The sequence below is a fragment of the Rattus rattus genome, chromosome 5, assembly GCF_011064425.1.
Source record: "Rattus rattus isolate New Zealand chromosome 5, Rrattus_CSIRO_v1, whole genome shotgun sequence".
Lineage (NCBI taxonomy): Eukaryota > Metazoa > Chordata > Mammalia > Rodentia > Muridae > Rattus > Rattus rattus.
In genome coordinates this window covers 16955561-16965535 of record NC_046158.1, presented here as the reverse complement: position 1 = coordinate 16965535, position 9975 = coordinate 16955561, and positions in this window count along the sequence as shown.

Here is a 9975-nt window from a genome sequence, read left to right as displayed (position 1 = left end):
GGCTAGCGGTATCAATATTTGCTAGGTGAAGGTCGATAAGCTGAGGTACAAATGCAGGTTGAGTATGATGATGCCACCTTGGCACTGTGTCATACAACAGCTTTAAGTACTTGAGACAAGGTTGAAGAAACAAGAAAAAGGTTTGAATCATTTACTAAAATTATACAAGGTAGGGTTGGGGATTTAGCTCAGTGGTAGAGCGCTTGCTTAGCAACCACAAGGCCCTGGGTTCGGTCCCCAGCTCTGAAAAAAAAAAATTATACAAGGTCCAAAAGAAGTATTCACTAATTTTTTTTTAAACAAAGCTTGACTTCAGCTATAAATAAGAGTATCAGATTCAGAAACTAGTAAGTATTAATTGATTGTTTTTGGCTTTCAAACATGCTAATTCTGAATGCAAAAAAAAATTGTGATGAGGACTGGAGAGATGACTCAGAGGTTAAGAGCACTGACTGCTCTTCCAGAGGTCCTGAGTTCAAATCCCAGCAACCACATGGTGACTCACAATCATCTCTAATGGGATCTGATGCCCTCTTCTGGTGTGTCTGAGGATAGTCACATGTACTTAATAAATAAAACAAATAAATAAATCTTTTAAAAATTGTGATGAGGCTTCTACAGGTAAGACCAGCAACAGTAGATGAATGGATTAGAAATATGGCTAATATTAGATCTCCTACTTGCAATGCAACTTTAACAGAAGTAATCTCTATAGATTTTAAGGAAAAAATCAACCATCAAATGTCTTGGCTATGGCAATCAAGATCATTTCAAAAGAAATTGTAGGCAGAGTCAAGCTAATTCAGAAAGAACACTTGAGCATATTTTGGAATATGCAGATGGTATAGCAAAGGCCAGCACTAGAGATATGAATGCAGATCAGCAAGGGATAAACAAGGTAACCCATTGTCAGGAAAATACCCTAGGGAGCCTTTCTTTCTTTCTTTCTTTCTTTCTTTCTTTCTTTCTTTCTTTCTTTCTTTCTTCCTTCCTTCCTTCCTTCCTTTCTTCCTTCCTTTCTTTCTTTCTTTCCTTTCTTCCCTTTTCTTTTTCTTTCTTTCTCTTTTTTGATATTTTTTATTTACACTTCAAATGTTATCCCCTTTCCTGGTTTCCTTCCATAAACCCCCTATCCCATCCTTCATTCCCCTTCTTCTATACAGGTGTTCCCCCACACAAGCACCCACCCCTTCCTGCCTCCCTGCCCTGACATTCCTTACACTGGGGATCAAGCCTTGGCAGGACCAAGGGTTTCTCCTAGCATTGGTGCCCAACAAGGTCATCCTCTGCTACATATGCAGCTGGAGCCATGCGTCTGATCATGTGTAGACTTTGGGTAGTGGTTTAGTCCCTAGGCGCTCTGGTTCATTGGTATTGTTGTTCTTATAGGGTTGCAAGCCCCTTCAGCTCCTTCAGTCCTTTCTCTAACTCCTCCAATGGGGACCGATTCACAGTTCAATGGTTGGCTGCTAGCATTCGCCTCTGTATTTGTCATGTTGTGGCAGAACCTCTCAGAAGACAGCTATATCAGGCTCCTGTCAGCATGCACTTCTTGGCATCAGCAATAGTGACTGGGTTTGGTGGCTGCATGTATACTGGCTGAATCCCGTGGTGGGGCAGGCTCTGAATGGCCACTCCTTCAGTCTCTGCTCCAAACTTTGTCTCCATATCCCCTCCTATGAATATTTTTGTTCCCCTATTTTTTCATCCTAAAAAAAAGAACCTCTTCTCAGCACCTCATGGTAACTTCTCCAAAATTGACCATATAATGGGTCACAAAACAGGGCCTCAATAGATACAAGAAGATTTAAATAATCCCATATCAGATCACCATGGACTAAGGCTGCTCTTCAATAACAACAAAAACGACAGAAAGCCTACATACACATATGGCAATTGAACAATGCTCTCTACTCAATGAAAACTTTGTCAAGGAAGAAATAAAGAAAGAAGTTAATGACTTTTTAGAATTTAATGAAAATGAAGGCACAACATACCCAAACATATGGGACACAATGAAAGTGGTGCTAAGAGGAAAACTCATAGCTCTAAGTGCCTGCAAAAAGAAACTGGAGAGAGAGCATACATTAGCACTTGACAGCACACCTAAAAGCTCTAGAATAAAAAGAACAAAAAGAACCTAGGGAGACTTTCATATGCCACAATATCAAATTCAATTTCAGATTGGTAGAGTACCTGAACTCATCTACAGAGAAATTAAACAGCACTGAATATAGCCATTAATAATTCAGATATCAAAATCAAAATAACTTCAGTAGATAAAACAGAAAATTCAGGAAAGACCAGAAAACAAGTATATTGACAAACTGCTATAGATATAGCAGGCCAAAAACTACAAGTATTTATAAATGATATCAAAACTGAAAATTTGGTAGACAAAAGAGCAGATGCAACAATAATTTCACTAAAATCCTGGCCTCCAGATTGGCCTCTTTAGGAGGTAAATATTCATTTTCCAGGGGGGTGAAACTTTATCCTAGGTTTAAAAAAATGCGAGATGGCTTAAGTGTACAGAACCAAAAAGTCAAATAGGAAAATTAAACTACATATGGCTAATATAGCCAAGACTTTTTGGAGATGTGATTTGTTGTAGTACTGGAAGGCACATATTAACATTCCTTTGACTTCAGAAATAAGCCATAACATAAAAAATACTTCTGAGAAAGATTATTGAAAGGTTTTATTACAGACTACCCAGGTTGTCCATAAATAGGACATGGCAGATGTTGGCTCTTCAACTTTTTATAGGGATGCCACTATTGATAGAACACCAACTCTCCTACCACTGAATTGGTTAACTGACAAGCCTTTTGGAGTAGAGAAAAAGCCCTTAGATAAAGAAAAGTTACAGGTTCTAGAACAGCTAATCCAAGATCAACTGGAAGCTCAACATTTGGAAGAGTCCACCAGCCCTCGGAATTCTACTATATTTGTTATTCTAGAAATTTAGAAAATGGAGAATGTCAACAAATCTAAGAGCAATCAATAAAGTTATTCAGTCTATGGGTTCCTTATAACCTGGAATCTCTTTAAATTCTTTATTACCTAAGACCTGGCCTATTATACTAGTTGATTTAAAAGATTGCCTTTTCACAATCCCTTTGCATGAGAATGATAGGGAAAGATTTGCTTTTTCAGTACCTACTTATAATAATAGTATGCAATGAAGATATATCATTGAAAAGTCTTGCCACAAGGAATGTTAAACAGTCCTACCTCATGTCAATATTTTGCATGACAGCCATTAGAAATAATTTGTAAAAAATTTCCTCAATCTAAAATTTACCATTATATGGTTGATAACCTACTGGCTGATTCAGACATAAATATCTTAGAAAAAATGTTTGAAGTAATGAGCATTTTGCCTTGCTGGAGATTACACATGTTAGGGTTCGGGAATCATCACACTTAAGCAAGAATAGTTTATTGAACTCTTACCCCAAGACTGATCAATCAGGACCACTAAAAAGGACTCAGGAACCTTACTGTGGTACCAGTCTGTTCTTAGGACATGTTTTTTTTTATAGTAAAACCAAGTTCAGAAGTTCAGAAGGGAAGGGCAAAGGCAGTAATGCATTTTGGCTAACTAGACAAATCAGGTGACTTATAAGTGGACTGGTCCTAAGTGAAGTTAGAGAGTGGTAATAGGAGGGTAGTTTCAGAACATTGAAATAATAGAGCATAAGTAATACAACCATGGTGTTATGACCTCTTATGACCTTTTCAGTGTCAGCTATAGATAATTACTTCTGGGAAGTGGAGTCTGAGAACCTGAACATAATTTCACCTTTTGAGCAAAAGGGAAATTGAATACAAAATGGCCACAGTTATTTTAAAAGGAGCAGGCCTCAACAAAAAATTGCTCCTGAAAAAAATTTTAATTTTTTTAATTAATTCTATTAATTATCCAGAATATAAGATAGATCTACAGAAAACTCGACCACAGGAAGTACAAATCAGAAAAGATCAATTACAAACTTTTTTCAAAAATTGTTGGGAGATATTGATTGACTAAGACACATAATTGGATTAACTACTCAAGAGCTAAGTAATTTATTTCAAACTTTTCAAGATGATTCAGACTTAGATAGTCTAAGAAAATTATTATCTGAGGCTGAAAAAGAATTGGCTCTGGTAGAAAGAAATCACAGATACAAATGTGGATTGTATGGACCAAAAGCTGGGTTATACTTTAGTTATTTTTGCCTTCTACTCAGAATGAATAAGATAAAAAACTCAGGTGACAGCAGATGCTGGGGAGGATGTGGAGAAAGAAGAACACACCTCCATTGTTGGTGGGATTGCAAGCTGGTACAACCACTCCAGAAATCAGTCTGGAGGTTCCTCAGAAAATTGGACATAGTCCTATCTGAGGACCCAGTTATACCTCTCCTGGGCATATACCCAAAAGACGCTCCAATATCTAACAAGGACACGTGCTCCACTATATTCATAGCAGCCTTATTTATAATAGCCAGAAGCTGGAAAGAACCCAGATGTCCCTCAACAGAGGAATAGATACAGAGAATGTGGTACATTTACACAATGGAGTACTACTCAGCTATCAAAAACAATGACTTCATGAAATTCATAGGCAAATGGATGGAACTAGAAAATATCAACCTGAGAAAGGCAATCCCAACACACACACACACACACACACACACACACACACACACACACACACACACACACGGTATGCACTCATTGAGAAGTGGATATTAGCCCAAAATCTCGGAATACACAAGATACAATCCACAGACCACATGAAGCTCATTAAGTAGGAAGACCAAAGTGTGGATGCTTCAGTCCTTCATAGAAGGGGGGACAAAAATATTCACAGGAGGAGATATGGGCGACAAAGTTTAGAGCAGAGACTAAAGGTATGCCCCCACCTGGGGATCCAGCCCGTATACTGCCATCAAACCCAGACAATATTGCTGATGCCATGAAGTGCAAGCTGAAAGGAGCCTGATATAGCTGTCTCCTGAAAGGCTCTGCCAGAGCATGACAAATATAGAGGTGAATGCTCACAGGCAACCACTGAACTATGAATGGGGTCCCCATTGGAAGAGTAAGAAGGATTAAAGGAGTGAAGGGGTTTATAACCCATAAGAACAACAATACCACCCAACCAGAGCTCCCAGGGACTAAACTGCATATGTAGCAGAGGATGGCCTTGTTGGGCATCAATGGGAGGAGAAGCTCTTGATCCTGTCACGGCTTGATGCCCTAGTGCAGGGGAATGTCAGGGAGGGGATGTGGGAAGGGGCAGGTAGTTGAGTTGGGGAACACCCTCATAGAATCAGGGGAAGGGGGGATTGGATAGGGGGTTTATGGCCAGGAAACCAGGAAAGGGAATAACATTTGAAATTTATATTTTACAAATATCCATTATAATAAGAAATAGAAATCACCTATTTTTACACAATACATATATATCTCATATAGGTCTACCCAGCCCTCTAGTGCAATGTAATGTTGAAATTGATCAGCTATTAATAGGAAATGTGTAGAGGCCTCAGAATTTCAAAAGATATACCATGTTATCAGCAAAGGTTTGAAGAGAGATTTTTCTACTACTTGGCAACAAGCCAAGGAAATTATAAGGAAATATTCTACTGGTTCTTTGTATAACCAACCTCCAGTAGTTGCAGGAAGTAACCCAAAAAAGGGACCCAAAGAAATGAAATTTGGCAAATGCATGTGTTTCATTTTGCAGAGTTTGGAAAATTAAAGTATGTGCACCATACCATGGATAAATATTCAGAATTTCAATGGGAAACTGCTTAAAGTTTTGAAGAGTTTAATTCCTGTAATTACACATTTATTAGAAGGTATGTTTATTATGGGAATACCTGTACAATTTAAAGTTGACCATGCTCCAGCATGCCTCTAGTAAAATGAAAGAACTTTTGCATATTGATATAAAGCATATTGCAGGCATATCACACAATTCTGCAGGACAAGCAGTCATAGAAAGAGCTTATCATATTTTGAAGGAGGTGCTTAATAAGCAGAAAGGGGTAACAAAGACCATAGAAATATATTACATAGTGCTATATTAACTTTAACATTTTTAAATACTATTGAGCAAAAATCAGCTGCTGAGAGACATCGATTTTGGGGGAAAAACTGCTGAATTAAACAAGTCCTCATATTTTAAGGTTGTGTTAAGTCAGAATGGAAGGCAAGAAACATGTTGCATTATGGGAGCCTTTGTTTCTACAGGAAAAGAAGAGCTGTGGAAAAGATTAGATTTGACCCTAAGAGACCTGGAAATCTTGGCTGTGACATAAAGAAACCAAGGAAAACAACAAAACATGTAATGTATCTGCTAATTCCTTCTTGGCTTTGCCCCACAGTTACCTGGCAACCTCCAGGTAGGCCTGGCTTACTATTAAAGGGGCTGTTTGTCCCCTCCTCGCTCTTACTCTCTCTGCCCCTTATCTCCCTGATCCCTTTCTCCCTCTCTTCCCTTTCTCCTCCCCCCTCTAGACTGTGTGTTCTTAACCAGACTCTCCTTTTTTCTCTCCCTCCTCTTCCTCCTCCTCCTTCTCCTCCTCCTCCTCCCCCCTCCTCTCCTGCTTTCCTCTCTTTCTGGTCTCTGTTTCAGACCCCAAGCCCAGCAACTGAAACCCCACTCACTTACCTTCTTCCCAGCTACAGACTGTAGACATCTTTATTTAACCAATAGTTTTTAATTAAGGAGAAAGGTTACATAGCATCATTTGGCATACGGGAGAATTTCCTCATTCCTGAGGATCTCATCAAGGACAACCAAATCTTGGAGGCCAGTATTTAGCATTTCAATACATAGCAGTAGACCAAACCTCAACAATGAATAAGACATTCACTGTGTGGTCAGTAAATATTGTTGACTACAAAATCCTCGGGACCTATTATTACATGTTATCCTTTCATATGGCATGGATAGAGATTTATATTTCTGTTTGGTTATACAGTCCAAACATACTTAGGAAGTCTGATGCCTTTCACCTGTTCAAACAAACAGCAGAGAATCATCCTTAGCTGATTTGTGCGCACTGCACTTTCCATACATGTGTTAATGCAAAAATGGATATTACCTTTAAAAGTTTGTATGTTTTCAAAACAAAGGGACCAGGCACCCAATGAAGACAAGTACCCCAAGTGAGTTAGCTTCATAGTCTGCCTCAGTAGCTGTTTCCTCAAAAGTCTGCATCCAGAATAACTTCCAAATGGCTATCTAAGATGGTCCAGCTTCACAAACTGTTCCAGTCAGGACTTCAGTGAAGCCCCACACTATCCCATCACACAGAAACTGGACAGCAAATGATACAACTAGCTTTCCTAGAACTTGGCTGTGGATGGTTAGAATATGCTTTGCTAAGACAAAGTAGTCTAGTCCTTCAAAATTCCTGCTTCACAAAAAACAAACAAGCAAAAACCCAGTCAAATATTCTGGGCCTGAAGGCCAAAGATGAATGCTCCAATATTACCGAGGAACCTTGGGCGACAGTTGAGGTAGCCAAAAGTCTCTGTCATTTCTATAGTTTTACTCCGCATTTCCTGTTTACTCAGGTAATATTTATCCCTCTCAGATCTCTGATAGGATTGAAGACTAGATAGCTTTAGTCTCACATAAGCTTACATTGTTTAGAATTTAAGAAGTTGATTTAAGGTCAAAAAGATATTTTCAGGTTGATAGTTGGCAAGTTATGATAGAAATTGATTTAGGTACAGAACTTTGGACTCACCAAGAGCAGATAGATAGTACTTCCTCCAAGGTCGCCAAATATGAATGGACTGGACATGGTGAGTGCAATTCTTACCTGATAGTTTTCATGATTGCTTTTATTGTATATAGATTGTTGATGTTAGAGAAAGAGCCTTTTATTGGACTAAAAGGGGAACATGTTCAGATGATATCCCTGTGCCCTGTGTAAAGATTGTCTTCGTCTTATTCAGATGCTGATTTCTGTACTGGCAGAGATTTCAGTCCAGGCTGGACTTACTTGTCTCAGTGTTTCATAAACATCTTCTCTATGACATTCTGATTAGTTTATTAAAGAGCTGAACATCCTATGGCAAAGCAGAGAGGATAGATGAGACTTTGGGACAGAGATAGGAACTCTGGGAAAGAATCAATCATGGGAGTTTTGCCAGCCAGACATGAACAAAGAAACAGATGCTGGAACTGAGGGAAGGTAATGAGCCACATGACAGAATGTAGATTGGTATAAACAGATTAATATGAGTTACACAAGCTAGTTGGGCACAAGTAAGCTAAGGCCAAGCTTGTATAAAAAAAATAGAAAGCCTCTATATTATTACTTTGGTGGCTGGCAGGTTGAGATAGTACAACGACAGGTCTGGGTCTGCAAACTGTCTCAAGTCTAGAGACCAGCTCACTAGCTAAGACTGCCAACCCAATGTAGCCTTTCTTTTGTTTGTTTGAGAATTTTTCCACTTAAACAGATCAAACAAAAATTCAGTAAGCTTCTTACCTATTTTATTCCTGGGAACACTATGATTGATGAGCCAGTACCAAAGGTTTATATGGTTCATGCCACCATAAAATTCACTTTGTTTATGCTGACCATTACGGATAAGGACAATATAAACCTTGTTTAATAAATGCTGACCACTACAAAGTACAATTACCTCCCCTTTGGCAATTCAGTGCTGCTCCCTGGCCTCTACCTTGGGGCCCAATAAAACCCATTGCATTTAATTTGTCCATTGAGCAGCAGTAACTTCAACCCTAAGGTCTGGCACAAGGGAAAGGGCAAGAACAGAACTGGTGCCCTTAAAATGGGATTTGTGAAGGGCATATCTTCTGGGCCTTCCCATTGTGGAGGATTAGGTTTTGCAGTATACCCACTCTACCACTGCAATTTCTCTGAGCCTTAATAATCCCTTCACCAACACTAAGCCAAGGGACATCAGGCACCTCTAACTCCTTTTCAATAGGCCATCTTTTGACATATGCTTCAACCAACCATTCAAACAAACTTTTGACGCATTTTTAAACTGTGGGAGCTTCCATATTAACTGAGAATTCCACTCAGAGGGCCCACTCAAAATGATCTAGTTTTTTGTTCAGTCCACCATGATCCCACACACATTCCCCAGGCTTCTGCTTGAATGAAATAACAAATTCATTAAGCATGTTTGCAGTGTAAGGCACCTACTCATGAGTGATACTTTCTCCCTCCCCCTAGGGGTCTGTTTTGCCTTATGTCTGGTTATAGGTCTAGAGGCAACTATTGGTGGGTCCTGAGGGACATCAATAGTTTTTTCTTTTTTCTTTTTATTGGATATTTTTATTTAAATTTCAAATGTTGTTCCCTTTCCCAGTTTCCCCGTCCGTAAGCCCCCTCATCCTTCTTCTATAAGGGTGTTCCCTCTCCACAACTACCCCCTTTCTTGCCTCCCCACCATGACATTCCTCTACACTGGGGTGGGGGTGGGAGTCTAGTCTTCGCAGGACCAAGGGCTTCTCCTCCCATTGGTGCCCAATAAGGCCAGAGGGACATCAATATTATCTTATCTTAAATTTCCTTGGCTTAGCAGACAATGAAGTATTAATTTCCTTAGTCAAGGGTGGAAAAAGCAATATTTCAGAGGTTAGGGGTGAGGACACTACTTCCTCGGGTGGAATAAACCCCTTGAGAATCTGAAGATTCAAAGTTCTCTGCTTCAATAGGGTGTATCCTCATATCCCCATCCCAAGTTATAGGACACCATTCTTAACCAATCAATGTCTTTCTTTACTTTAACTGCCATCACACTCTGAGGCTGGTTCTGAATTTTCACTGTAATTCAGCCAACCTTACAATGAGGGCTTTAGTTTTATTTTTTTTTCAACTCAAGCTCTGTGGCTCCTGGAGAGAAAATTCTCTTCCAGGGCACACTTAGAAACAATATATATACATAAACATAGACATTATACATATATATCATATACAC